The sequence below is a fragment of the Mizuhopecten yessoensis genome, unplaced genomic scaffold (assembly GCF_002113885.1).
Source record: "Mizuhopecten yessoensis strain PY_sf001 unplaced genomic scaffold, ASM211388v2 scaffold8995, whole genome shotgun sequence".
Taxonomy (NCBI): Eukaryota; Metazoa; Mollusca; class Bivalvia; order Pectinida; family Pectinidae; genus Mizuhopecten; species Mizuhopecten yessoensis.
The window spans coordinates 394370-409249 of NW_018407826.1; the positions used below are offsets into that span (position 1 = coordinate 394370).

At 36.1% G+C, this 14880-nt stretch overlaps 1 pseudogene; it reads right to left on the bottom strand.

Moving 5' to 3' along the window:
• Positions 1-243: 243 nt before the first annotated feature.
• LOC110457019 lies at positions 244-860 on the bottom strand (annotated as a pseudogene).
• Positions 861-14880: the final 14020 nt, after the last annotated feature.

Here is a 14880-nt window from a genome sequence, read left to right on the forward strand (position 1 = left end):
ATATCGTTTAAATAAAGAAATCGTAATCGTATCAAAGGACTCCTAATTGGCCGCCATGCAAGTTTTTGATAGTGCATAAGCGGTTTTTCCCCCATGACCTTTGACATAACACTTTGAGGCCGCTTAAGAAATTACATGTTGATACGTCTATTAATACGCTAAGAATTGTGTCTCGTGATGCATGGTAATTAAAGTCCCATCAACGACACAGCTTTCAAAGAGGCTATACAGTGACAATGCCATACAAATGTAAATATACTTGAGTAACCGATTACCAAAATTTGATCGGTTTGACAACTCTTCTTTAAATACACACATTCTTGAGTACAATAAAATGAAAATAACGATATCGTAAAATCGTAAAGTTTCTGAAAGTTTTACCTGTAGCGAAGACAAAAGCCAGGACACTGTTAAATCGGACGTTTCCGGTCTTGCCGTCTTTGTACTCCACAAACGCCTCCACCAGTCCACATGGACACTGGATAGCCACGCGCGTCTCCGGACTGGATGGGTTCCTGACAAGTCCTGAATTCACGGCGTACCGTCCAAGGGCGATAGTCGCGTGTCCACACATCGTACTGTACCCCGCGTTATGAATAAACATGGTAGCAATGTTGGCGTCCTTGTGGTCCGGCTCAACCAACATGCACACCGCACCGAACATATCAAGATGGCCGCGAGGCTCGTTCATTAGCAGTTTTCTGTAAGGGTCGAGATGTTCCCGGGTGTAGCGGACTTTTGTCGAGTATGGTATCACCCCGAGGGGAGGGGAAGCCAGACTCTACCACCCTCAATGGTTCCCCGGCCGTATGCATCTCCCTTGTTTTTATGACGACATCGCTGGGTATTTGTTTCGCCATTGCCCTTGATTCCTGAATGCTGTCACCATGATGGATAGTTAAATAAAATAGAAGCACTCAGCCATCGATTCTCATTTAGCAGACATCTGAAAAAGGTTTGCCTGGCCAACATGATACACCTTGATAATTTGATCCATATTCAGTCTGTATCATAAATGTGTAGCTGTCCATTATTTGACATTATATCACAGACGATATGTTTGAAAAGTTTTAAATGTGGCGTATTTGAAAAGTTAATTATAATTTGAATGTTAGGTTATTATAATTATATGAAAAAAACACATGATGACAATTTAACGTTTCGAACGAGAGTACGCCCTTCTTCAGAATTTAACTTAACGTAACTTATATGGTACCTTTCCTAAAAACAGAGCGACTGGACCCAGTGGAGAGACCTGCCTGGTAGTGGGGATTCGGGATGCACAAAGATAGACTTGTAGGTTTAATTTTCAAATTCAAAATACGCTTTAAATTCCTGTAACAGTATCAGGGAAATTAAATGTTGAAGGAACAAAACGGTGTGTTCTCCTTCCTCCCACTTTTTAAAAAACCCATAGAGGCAGTAATGTTGTGTAGCAGTTATAGTCTGATTCATATATATTTTACCTGGTTTTTACCTGTGTTCTCCCACATTATCTGTATCATATATATACGTATACAGTACTGTCATATACATGTAGCTTTGATATAGTATATTTTCATAATTTTTATCCATTTTTTTCACATCATATACCATTTTCAACTATACAAAACATACAAAACAGTAACAAATATTTTATATATTTTACCTACTTAATAGTATATATAAAGATGATCAAGCTTTGATTAATTTAAATTTTTAAATTTAAATTTTAATTGATCTTGATTTAATTTAGGAAGAAGCAAAGTCATATTGGAGCATTATTTTCAGAGAATCTATTTTACCAATAAATGCGTCTTCAGTGGTGTAATTATTTATTTTCAACAACTCTACGCCAACAACGATGATGTCCGACAACTTGTACGGCGTGCCGCTGTACTACCCCCTTGTTCCGTTAGACCGTGTAGGAGATGTCTGGCTCAATGCGCTGGAGGACATAGACGATGCTGATGTACCACAGGACACCACTCCATTTACAGATTACGTCGTGACACAGTTGATTGACCGAGATCAACAACTCTGGAACCACTTTGAGACCGAGGGACCCAGAACAACCAACCACATAGAGGGATGGCACTGCAAACTGAAGAAGAAAGTGGAACACGCCCACCCCAACATATACAGCATCATCCGCGTCTTCCAGGAAATACAGGCCATCAACGAGATAACGCGCATCCAACACGCAGCAGGAGGACAACTCGGACCAAGAGCAAAACGCTACCGTAACATCGACAGCTGCCTTAACCAACTACAGGAACGCTTGGAGAATGGTACAACAGATGTAATCCAGTACGCCGACACAGCATCCCATCTTTTGCATTTAGAGTGAAATTGTGATAAATGTGCTTGTTATGGAATTTTTATTTGGTGCCCTGCTAGAATTTCTTAAAATTATGGACTTTTCTTTATCTGTGCTTTTAATGGACTTTCCAATATTTCACTTTTAGTAAGTTAGTGCTATTATATTAGTTTTATATCATGTATCTTTGTGCATGTGTGCAATTTATGAATATGATTGATTTGATCAACCAGTGCTACTTATAAGTATTCCATGTGTTCATGTAATTAATTTTGTTTTATTTGTTTTCATTCCCAGCTTTGCATCTGTTTTTGCATATACATGATCTGTCTGTACTGATTATATTTGTTATAAATTGCTTGCTAAATTTAGTTCTATTTTATGAAATAAAACACCGTTTTCGTTTCCTTTCTATTTTCATTAAAAGATATGCATGTACTTCGGGTTTTGTGTGTTTACATCCTGTTACAAATGTTGCGTGAGTTGATGGTGGTTAGCTAATGTATTGACTTGATTAGGTATGTTTTACTTTTTCTTCCTTTTATGTATTTTTTCTATTTTATTCCTACTCTTTATCCTTTTCTCTTTCCTTCCTTTTTGTTCGGTGCGGAGGGCCATTGGTTTCAAGACATTTTGTTTATTACTGTTATATGGAAGGAATTAGGATAGTCTCGGCGAATTGTCGAGGTTTAGGGGAAAGTCTACAAGACACACACTTCACTCCAGATATTGAAAATATAGTAAGAACAGAATGGGGGTTAGAGTGCTACTTCAACTCACTGCGATCGAATTCAAGGGTTGTTTTAATAGTATTTAACAATAATTTTGAAGTGAAGAAACCAAGGAAAAGAAAGACTCGACGGGATTTTTTTTAGCTTTGCAATTAGAAATAGAAGGTAAGTGTATAACACTGATAACAGTCTATAGATCAAATTTTGCACACCTACTTTCTATGACAATATAATAGAAACTATTAGTGATTTTAATAATGAATATTTTATAATATGTGGAGATTTTAATTTAGTGCTTAATCCTGAAAAAGACTATGATAAAAGCTATAAACACATTAACAACCCAAAAGCTAGAGACAAACTAAATGGAATCATATTATGACGATGATGACATAAATATGATAACTGCTTTGTATCACGATGAATAATGATTTTATTATTATACAATGAAGATGATATCAGTTAGAGGTTGATGATTGCATGAGTATGATAATGATGAAATCAATGTGATAATGACGATGATGATGATGATGATGATGATGTTAGTGTCTTGTTGATGGAATTGGTGAGAGTTTTATGAGGATAACTATGAAGAAGATTATGTCAATGTCATGATGAAAATGTCTGGGTAATGATGAGGATGATTTAAAGGTCATATAATGATGATAATGATACCAGTTTGATGATGATAGTAGTATGAGAATAATGTTGATTTCAGTCATAAATATGATGATGATGATAATGATATTAGCTTCATGATGACAACAGTGTGATTTTGATATTATTGTGAGAATGATGTTGATTTCAGTAATGATGATGATTTTAGTCATGATGATGATAATAATAATAATGAAAAAGTTTATGTCAATTGGATGATGATTTTGTGTCATGATTTCAGTTTGATGACGACAACAGTGTGCTTACGATATTATTGTGAGAATGATGTTGATTTCAGTAATGATGATGATATCAGTTTGCTGATGATGACAAGTGTGATTATGATCAAAATCATTGAGAGAATGATGATGATTTTAGTCGTGATGATGATAATAATAATAATGAAAAAGTTTATGTCAATTGGATGATGATTTTGTGTCATGATGGATATATCAGTGAGATGATTATGACGATGAAAATGATGATGATGATAATGATGATGATGATGATAATGATGATGATGATAATGATGATGATGATTTCAGTGTTTAATGTCATGAGGATGATGATGATGATGTCTGTTGTCTGTTTGGAGTGTCATGACGATGAAATCAGTATGATGAAGATTTTAATGATGTCAGGATGATAATGATGAGGATGATGTCAATGTCATGATAAAGATATTGGAGTGATGATGATAATGATAACAAAACATTATGAAATCATGATGAGTGAGTATATGTGAATGCAGTGAGCGTGCGAATGAGTGTAAGGGAGTATGAAAAAAATGTGTATCTATTTATGCATATTGTACCAGAAATACCTTTGAAAAATAAAAATAATACTAAAAATACACAACATTATATCATATTTTATATTATTATAACTACGAAGTAAGACAAATTTTAGAGTTTGTCTTCATCTTATTTCAAAGATCTATTGTCTTATATTTTCTACTTGATTAATTGAAGAAATCCTGTTTTATATAAAACTACAATCTGGGGTTTTTCCACTTTACATTTCAAGATAATTGAGTACTTTATCATTCCTCTATGTTAACCACATATGTCACCATTACTAGGGGGCTATTGGACGGTAGTATACAGAATTAGGTTTCTTTATGGGAAACATCACAACAGATCGCCGACAAATATCGACAATTTGGCAACAGTTTCTCAGAATGTTTGAAAAAACGATGAAAAAAATGACAGGTCGTTTCATATACCTACGTACTTAGATTCTTTTACAGGGACCAGTACAGGGATATCAAAAGCTGATTAGAGAAAGCTTTGATGGCGAGATATTTTCAATTATTATATCATCATAGCAAAAAGTGAAGTGATGTGTGAAATAGAACAGTAAATTCACAGATTTCTTTGAAATAAAAAATGGACTGTTACAAGGCTTTTTGTATCGTACGCGTGATATATATAGTTCAAGCAAAAAGCTATATATAGTTACACAAAACGAAACTACAATACTATGCGATTTGTTTTCTTTTCATCGTGCAGAACGGACTTTAAAATTTGTGACTCTCTGATTGGTTATTAATATATCAGAATCCTAACAAACGCCGTTTTAAACATCTCTGTGGGAATAAAAAATATGTTTCAAATCGTATCTTATTTACGTGATCTTTGCAAACGTATTCGTCATGGTTTGAAGTGTTTCTTCCCTAAAACGGGTTTAAAAATTAAAGTTATCAACGTTTTTGACGAATCAGGTTTCGCAATAAAGATATTTGCGGTTTGAAAATCGCGGGCTTCAAAATTTGCCACATTCTGATTGGTTGAAAAAGACCGGAACAGAAAACTTCACCGTAAAGTCTGCAATACCGAACGCGATAGGATATATCCGATATACAATTATCAACAAGAGTTTGGAGTGAATTTTACCAGTTTTGACCTCATCACAGACAAGGTTCATGTTTGACTCGAATGTCTACAACACGAAAGCTAGGCCTGTGCCAGTCTAGTTAAGATTATTTCAGCACTGTTTGCACCAATTTCCTACTGGAGCGCGGTACTACCGGCTCACCATCACGCCGGTAAGACAACACCCAATCATGATATTTCCCAAACTCATCGTGATAATTTTATTCTGTAGTTTGTTCTACCAACTAGACTTCAACACAACACCTGACCAAAGTCTGACCAAAGTGAAGCTAACAAATCATCATCTCTTTGGATACTCAAGCAGTCACTCCAGAGTTGAGATTACAAACTCCACCTATGGCATTGGGTACTCAAGGTGCCCTTGTATGGTGTCAAATCCAGGCAGTTTACAGCCCCAATAGTGACATTTACTACTGGCTGAAACATGTCTCAAACAAACGTTACACTGTACGTTACATATCCACCATTTGATCAAGATATTACTAAGCAATCAGGTAGAATTGAACCCAGGTCCCAGGGCGAAATTCCATTGCTTTATCTGTAGTCGAGCTGTCAAAAGCAACCAAAACAGCATAGGCTGTGATGAGTGTAACAACTGGGCTCACATGGACTGTATTAGCATGTCATCTGCTAGCTTCCAACATCACACTGACCATCTGTCGGAGAACTGGCACTGTCCTAAATGTCGGTCCACAGACGAAACAAAATTCCCCTGTTTACTATGCTACCAACCAGTGAAGAGCTCACAAAATAAGTATGTTTGTGACAAATGTAACCAATGGGGCCATGTTGAGTGTCTAAGATCAGACTCTATTTCTCTTTCCGATTCCCAACATCTAGAAAATACATGGACCTGTCTAAAATGCAGTAATGTCAACAATTCAAATATATTGTATGACTCCATAGTTGTTTTGTCACTCAGTCTATTGAAAATAATGACCATCACAGTACTAGTAATTTATCTCATAATACCCATTCATCCCTATCATTGTCTAGCACCCAAGAATGCTCGGACATTCTGCTCAATTTACTATCTATAGACAACTCACACCTAGATAATACGTTGCCTTCCCCAAGAGCAACTCTGTCACCTATTCCACAAAAGAATAAAAAAACATCTAAGCCCAAAAAACCCATTAAATCATTGGGAACATTACTCGTCAATTTTAAAAGTATTAGATCCAAACGTAACGAAATCTCACTCCTAATTGAATCAGCTAAACCTGACGGTGATAGCAAAGTGTTTTCCTCTGATTTCGAACCGTTCAGAAATGATAGGACTTCATCACGTAGCGGCGGAGTCCTCGTTGCTACTAGGTCAAATCTCAATGCCACATTAGCCTACAAAAGTGACAAAGTAGAACTTGTAGCCGCTAGAATCCATCTTGCAAAGCAAAAACCCATAATAAAAGCCTCATACTATAGGCCACTGACCCACAGTTCATAAGCGACTCAGTAATCGAAATCACCAACCTATACAACACTTTCCCAAACCATACCTTTTGGCTCGGGGTGATTTTAACTTGAGTGACATCAGCTGGCCCGATAGTGTCATCGCAAGTAGCAACTATCCAAACATTCTGAGTGAACAATTCATTGCTCTCTTCCATGATCTCGGTTTGAATCAAGTAGTGGACTTCCCCACTCGTTATAAGAACACACTTGATCTCTTTCTAACTAACATACCGTCAGTTGTCAATAAGTGCATAGCTATCCCAGGTGTGTCAGACCATGACATCGTCCTAATTGACAATGAAATCTCAACTCCTCCCATAAAACAGCCAAGACAAACCATATGCTTACGGAGCAAAGCTAACATCACCCTTATGAAAGAGGAGGTGAAAGAAAAGCTGAAATGTATAGTAGACCAAACTATGTCTGCTGACCAGGCCTGGCCACATTTCAAAAATGTCCTTAATTTATTTATTAAAACCCACGTACCCCAAAATCTAACGAGGTCAAAATTCACCAATCCCTGGGCTGATAACAACATAAATAGGCTAGCCCAGCAAAAACGAAGATCATATAACAAAGCCAAGAAAAACACACAAGACAAAAGACTGGGACAGGTACAGGAAAACAAAATCCAAAATGCAGAAAAGAGACCAGAAAAGAGCCTATAGTAGTTACATGCATGACATCATTAGCCCTCAGCTCATAGAAAAACCAAAACGATTTTGGAGTTTTATTAAAAATGAAAAAATGGATACAAACAACATCCCTCCAATTAGGAGTCCTGAAGACGGCCTTACATATTCTAATGCAAAAAACAAAGCATACATAATAAACCAACAATTTCAGTCCGTCTTCACCAAAGAAAACGTGTCTGTATCACAACAGAGACGTATGTCATACTACTGGCTTTATATGTCTCTGGTCACAACATGACAACATGACCCCGTCCCCCTCCCTACCCTGGTGCGATTTTCTTCAAGTCAGTCGATTCATTCACAGGGGTACGTTACAAATGTCCGAAATACACATATGCTTTACTGATAAGGGTCACAGGACACATACATATACACAGGTGTAACATACCTTTCTCCCACACCTGACAGATTTATCTCCTGTTTTGCCGGTGCTAGATTTGTCTGTCTCCGCCCTAGGGTTGAGACGGGGGGATTCCCCTATTCATAACAATGGCATGACATCACTTCAACAATACAATGACGTCACGTCAACAATCCATCAACAAATTGCCTGTATGTGTTTTGGGTCCATGTTTACCCTTATTTCACATTAAAATACTGTTAGATATGGGAGAAAAAATCAATCGCTACTGGTTGTGTATGATATAGAAATCTCAACCCGAGGACTAAGATTTTTTGTCGAGAACGAGGCTTGCAAAAAATCTTAGTCCTCGGGGTGAGATTTCTCTATCTTACACAACCAGTAGCGATAGATTCTATTAATATATTGCGTCGTCGGGTGCAGAGGAGGCCAGGTATTCCTAGGTTCAATCACACCTGGGTTCGTTACAAATGTCTGAAATACACATGCTATATACTTATATGGGTCACAGCACACATAACGCTGTGACCCATATATCAGCATAGCATATGGTATATTTCAGACATTTGTAACGAATTGATCCGCTGTGGTTCAAGATGGGAAGTCGAGGGGGATTCGAGATTCATTTATAAATAATAAGGCGGAAGGCCAATTGCTGGAAGTTTGTAATGTGTTAAGGAAAATACATTGCCGTACTTTTTAAATGCACAAAATGTATTTAGACGTGTTAAAAAAAGTTTCTTTTTACAAGATATTTCATCAGTCTTGTCTCTTCTATTTAATTAAAACAATGAAACTTACAAAAAATGACAAACATCAAGCATTCCATTAATTAAGTCCCCTTTACATTTACAATGTCTTTTACCATTAACGTTATTATTTCTAATATTTTTTTCTACCCTTTAATTGTATCTGTATCTAATGAAGGCGTTAATTGCACTTATTTTTTGTAAACAAACGATACATGGTAATAAATGATTAATGCATACTTGCCAACCTTTTGAATTTTTGTTATGGGGCAGAAGCTGTGTGCTCAAAATCAAATATTACAAAACATGAATAATTATAAAAGATGTGTATATTGTATATGCCCCTAGGTAAAAAAAACAACACTTTAGAGTTTCAATCATCTTTTTACTTGTTCTTTCTGATGAAATTATTGGGTATCAGAAGAGTTAAGCAAGTTTACTGGCTGAAAATGGTCAATTCTAGCACAGACTTAGATAGCAATCTAATTCCATGGGTTGACCTATGAGTCAAAATGTGTTAAGCTGACGTAACTCACGAGATCTGGAAAAATAAGCTACATGTAGATCTATAGGATTCGTCATTTCACCAAGGAATTAGGCTAGACCTAGGTCCATGACTTTGACTAATTTTTATATGTTTCACTTTTGAAAACCTGTGAAATAATCAGTTGAAATGATATGAAAATAAAAAATTGATTAACTGATTACATGTAACATTTTAGTCAATTTTCAACCACATGTATAATCCATTCAGATATGTGGTCACAAACACTAGCTATAGACCAGTGTATATACCTGGTCACAAACTCTAATTATACTATAAACTACTGAGATACCTGGTCACATCACTAATTATAGTTCACCGAGTTACATGTACCTTGTCACGAACAGTAACAGACGCACTACCTATGGACAACTGAGATACCTGATCACAAAAAAATATAGTTCACCAAGATACCTTGGCACGAAAACTTACTATAGACCACTGATATACCTGTTTACAAACATTTATCATAGACCATTGAGGTACCTGGTCACACACACCTACATTAGACTTTTGACGTATTACTTCCTCAAAGATCAATCCAGTCAAGATTTCTTTTTTTTAAAAATATCAAGTTTGTGAGGTGTTTACATATTTGAGTTGTTAGTTTGTAAACAACTTCAAGGACGAGCACTGCTTTAATATGCTATTTGCATTCATAGCCTAACGCATCGAGTTGTGAAAGTTAAGTGTATAATTTACAAAATCATATAACATGTAGTACGGCAGGTTTTGACTGTATTGTATTGGAGGGAATTTAAAAACCTTGAAGCTGTGAACACGTCAGATATGTTTTCAGAAGCTGAAATCATTGATATAAATTTGTCTTGAGCATAACTGAAACACCCTTAAAAGCTTTTAACTTTTTGATGTATTGGTTTTGTGCATCCAATTAAGTGTGTTATAGTCATTTGAATAACAAAAACATATCGTCTGAGGTCGATTACTTTTTAGATTAACTTTAGAGATATAGTTTGAAGACGCTTCACAATCAGTAGATTTCTTTACACACGTGTGCCACGCTACTGGTCATGAAAATTCAACTTATGATAACTCGGTCAATTTTTCAAATATCTAACTGAAGTTTGGTACAAAAAGGTGTATCATAGTCATATGAATAACACACAGGGGCTCGGTTTCGGGATACTTTCGGTTAGTAATAAACCTATACACACGAATAAATAACAGCAACACTTTTTATCCGGTGTTTATACATTCTAAAACCTTATAAAAAATGAGGGTACCGAGGTTTTTTTATACCCTCAATTTGTATAAGGTTTTCGAATGTGTATGTTGCTGTTATTTATTGGTGTGTATAGGTTTAATACTAACCGAAAGTATCCTGAAACCAAGCCCCTGTAGAATAACATCTTCTGATGTCGCTTACTTTATAGGTTGATTTTAGAGGTAATATTTGAAGTCGCTTCAGGATCTCTAGAGCTCTACTCACACATGCGTGGCACCACGCCGACGATCGTAAAATTCAATTTATCAGAACTCGGTCATTTTTTCAAACATCTAGCTGAAATTTGGAATATATACCAATAAAAGTCTTGTGAATAACATGTCCTCTTATGTCGCTTACTTAAGTAAGTATTTTTAAAGATATTGTGTGGCGATGCTCTCTTAACTGTACAGGTTAGTACACACACGTGCCACACCGCCGATCGTAAAATTTAATTCATCATAACTCGGTCAATTTTTCAAATATAAAATTGAAATTTGGTATAGAGGTGTAACCTTATGTACAGATTTGAATTGCATGTACCAGTATATGTGTGCAATCTTATTTTGACAATTATATTGCAGAATCATAATTAATATTAATGGAAAGTTAAAGATTTTTCTTATTTTACTAGTATATATCTTGGAATAAAAAAACCTCATAATACTTTTTTACACATTGCAAATTGTAGTTCTGAGCCATAAACTTGGTTCAAAATACCAGTATATTAATTTCCAATGTGACAAGCAGAAAAGCAGAGGGAGAATGCAAATATAAATGCAAAGGTTAAAACATTTTTAAAACGGAAATAAATCTTGAAAGAAAAGGTCAGTTGTGCTATATATATTTCAATAGTGTATTGGCCATCACACTCGCCACTCTGTGGTGGGAGACCCGGGTTCAAATCCTGGTGGAAATAATAGTCCAACTTGAAATTATGAAAATACTGCAAACATATATAAACATAAACAACTAGTTATATACAACTCATTTCCCATTACTTGGTACATTTTATATAAATATATGTATCCTTGTTAATTTGTTCTTTACTGTATTCATACAACAACAGGACATTCGAACATCTTGGTAGGCAGTATTACATTTATGATTTGTGAACTTTGAGTCTTGGTGTTGACCTCTTGTGAATGCCTTTTGTTCGTCATATTAACCTTTAAACCACTTCAATAATTTTTTGAAGAAAAGTTCTATGGTCAAATGCAAGCCAAATTTATGAATTACATGTGGATCTTATCTGCCAGGGATTTGAGCCCAAAAGAGGTCAAATTGACTAAATTTTCAACAGTCTTCTTATTCAGGCACAGCGATGGTACCTCTGGATCATTCATGCTTCCTTGAGAAAGGGTTAATGTTTAGGCTAAAACAAAACAAAAATATTTTTCAGTCAACATTCCATAGAAAAATAGGGTTGGTCAGTAAGCAGGCAATTTTATTTTATTTTTTTAATTTTCATGGATCAATATATTCCATCTTTGCCTATTGCAGAGTTATCTCCTCTTGTGAGCAGGTATTGATTGTTACGTCATTGGTTTGTGTGAGAAAATTACGTCGTTTTCTCAAGAATGTGGTCAGGATCCCATGACCATAACAATGCATGTAATTTTTGCCGGACTATTGCAATGGTCCTGTTTATATCTCTCGCAGCATCTGGCTTCTGAAGATACTGGTACAGTGGTATCATGCTTTAGGTTCAAAAATGTTCACAATATAATGCTTTCTTACATTACAATCTAAATGATTAAATTGTTTTATCATTTGGTTATTCAAAAGGAATGGATATTGCAGCCATTGCCTCTCCAATATTGGAATATTGAGAAATAGAATGCTGGTTTAGAGCTACAAAATGGGAACCATTATTATATATAATTACTTCATTTTGATTTAGAATCATCTTTCATAACTACTTAGTACTGATTTAGAATCATCTTTGAGCAAATTATATTGTGTTTGCATGTCACCTATAGACCAGGTGAAAGATGTTGTAACATCATCAGTTTTTTATTGTTTGTCTGTGTGTACTTTGCAGGTTATGAAAAGATGAATAGACTCATACTAACTGTGATTGATTCTAGTGTTCTGTCACTCCAGCATGGTGACCTTATAACATTGAAATCATCAAATGGTTGAAATCAGTGTCCTATAATGAAAAGCACCTACTGGCAATCCATAGACAACTACCAAAGGTATGGTACCACCCGGGAATACAATCATGCTAGCCTCTTCAAGAGGTCATACATGGCCGAGATATACAACATAATAATTAGTGAACTATAGTTGGAAGGTTGTTTCGAAAAAACAAATACAAGCCCAACTTATGTTTCAAAGTAAACATTGACATTTTTTTCTAGCCTGGGGCATTGGACTTGGCAATTTAGGCAAACATATAGATTTTCATTTACTGACCTCACTGTGTCGATAGGATTTGACATTTGACCTTAACTTTTGAAAAAGTTGGACTGGGCATATCTTCTTTACTATTTCATCTGGAGTAACTATGCAAGGACATCTTTCGATGGCGGAGAAAATAGTGAAAGATTTCGGTCATTGTGATGTATGACTTTACCTTTGATCTTTACTTTTGAAAATATTTGTACGGGGCATATGTTTTTTCACCTGGAGTAACAAGATTTGGTAAACAAGGACATCTTGGGATGGCGAAGTGAAGTAGGTCACTATGACCTCACTGTGACCTTTATGCTTTCTGACATAAGTGTACTGTTTGTGTATAGAAATTCTTACCGGTGGCCATGGGGGTCTATTGATTGCCTTGCAATAATTAGCCTTGTTAATTTATATGTTCTATGCACAGTAGAACATATCTCTTTCATTTTGTCTTGAGAAAATTTTGCCCTAAAGGAAAATACATTGACAAAGGTGTTAAAATAATAGTAAATAAGAAACAACAAAAAGGCCTACATGGAATATCTGACAGGTTTTCTTAATTAAAACACATTTTTTTAAACTACCATTCATTTTTTTTTCATGGAAGAATATTCAGCTCACTTATGTCCTAAGGAGGGATTTTGTTCGTTTTGTTACCCTAAAATGCTTAGCTGGGGCGCCGATACACTATCGTCACAAAGGTTACTGAACTATGTGCTTACAGGCAGTGCCTATTTCATATTATTTTCACTTTATAGCCAGCGCAGCGAGCTCTTTTTGTATTGTATGTGTGGTATATATATAGTTCAAGCAACAATCTATATATAGATCTTTTTTATATACATCGTGCAGAACGGACTTTAAAATTTGCGACGTTCTGATTGGTTATTAATAGATCAGAAGCTAAAAAATCACCGTTTTAAACATCTCTGTGGGAATAGAAAAATATGTTTCACATCGTCACTTATTTGCGTGAACTTTGCAAACGTATTCGTTATGGTTTGAAATGTTTCTTCATTAAAACGGGTTTAAAAAATAAAGTTTTCGACGTTTTTGACGAATCAGGTTAAGTAATAAAAATATCTGTGGTTTGAAAGTCGCGGGCTTCAAAAATTGCTTCATTCTGATTGGTTGAAACGACCGGAACAGTTCAACTTCGCCGGGAATAGGAACACGGGAGGGTAAACGCCTACTGAATTTCAGGTTGAGCGCGCAATACGAATGGATGCACACATCAAAACAGAAAAGGAATCAACTATATTATCGTCGATTCCAGACTAATGAAATAACGTTATATCCTTTAAAGAAGTTTCAAACATGTAGGGCGATATAGGTAAACTTTGTGATCCGTTTCTGTGTGAATCTAGGCCCACGATTTCGTAATACTGAGTGATTGCTCATCCCAGTATTTGAGCTTCCTGCCGTCCGTCAACAATGGCGGATTATATTTATACTTTTACTTTCAGCTCTACACTTCCAAATGAATTCTCAGGAAGCTCGTTGACTCGAGAAATACCTTACTAAGAAAGGGGAGACTATATTTAGCCCTGCTAGAAAGTCATTGCTCGTCTCTGACAGTAAAGGCGCTATCTCAAGGAGAATTCCCGCACCAATAGAGTCGACCATGATAGTATTAAATGGTTATTTAAAAGCGGAGGACGGGGATCTGAAGGAGTGGATTTCATTAACAGCAGTCTCCAACAGGGTAGTCTCGGGTCTGAAGGTCTAGTCTTATTTTGGCACGGGATATGCGACATCACCATTAAGCAAGGACAGTTTATATTCCCCCGGTATGAGGACCATGACCACCACAAAAGATGGATTCGGACCCTACACCCCCCCCCCCCCCCCCCCCCCCCCCCCCCCCCC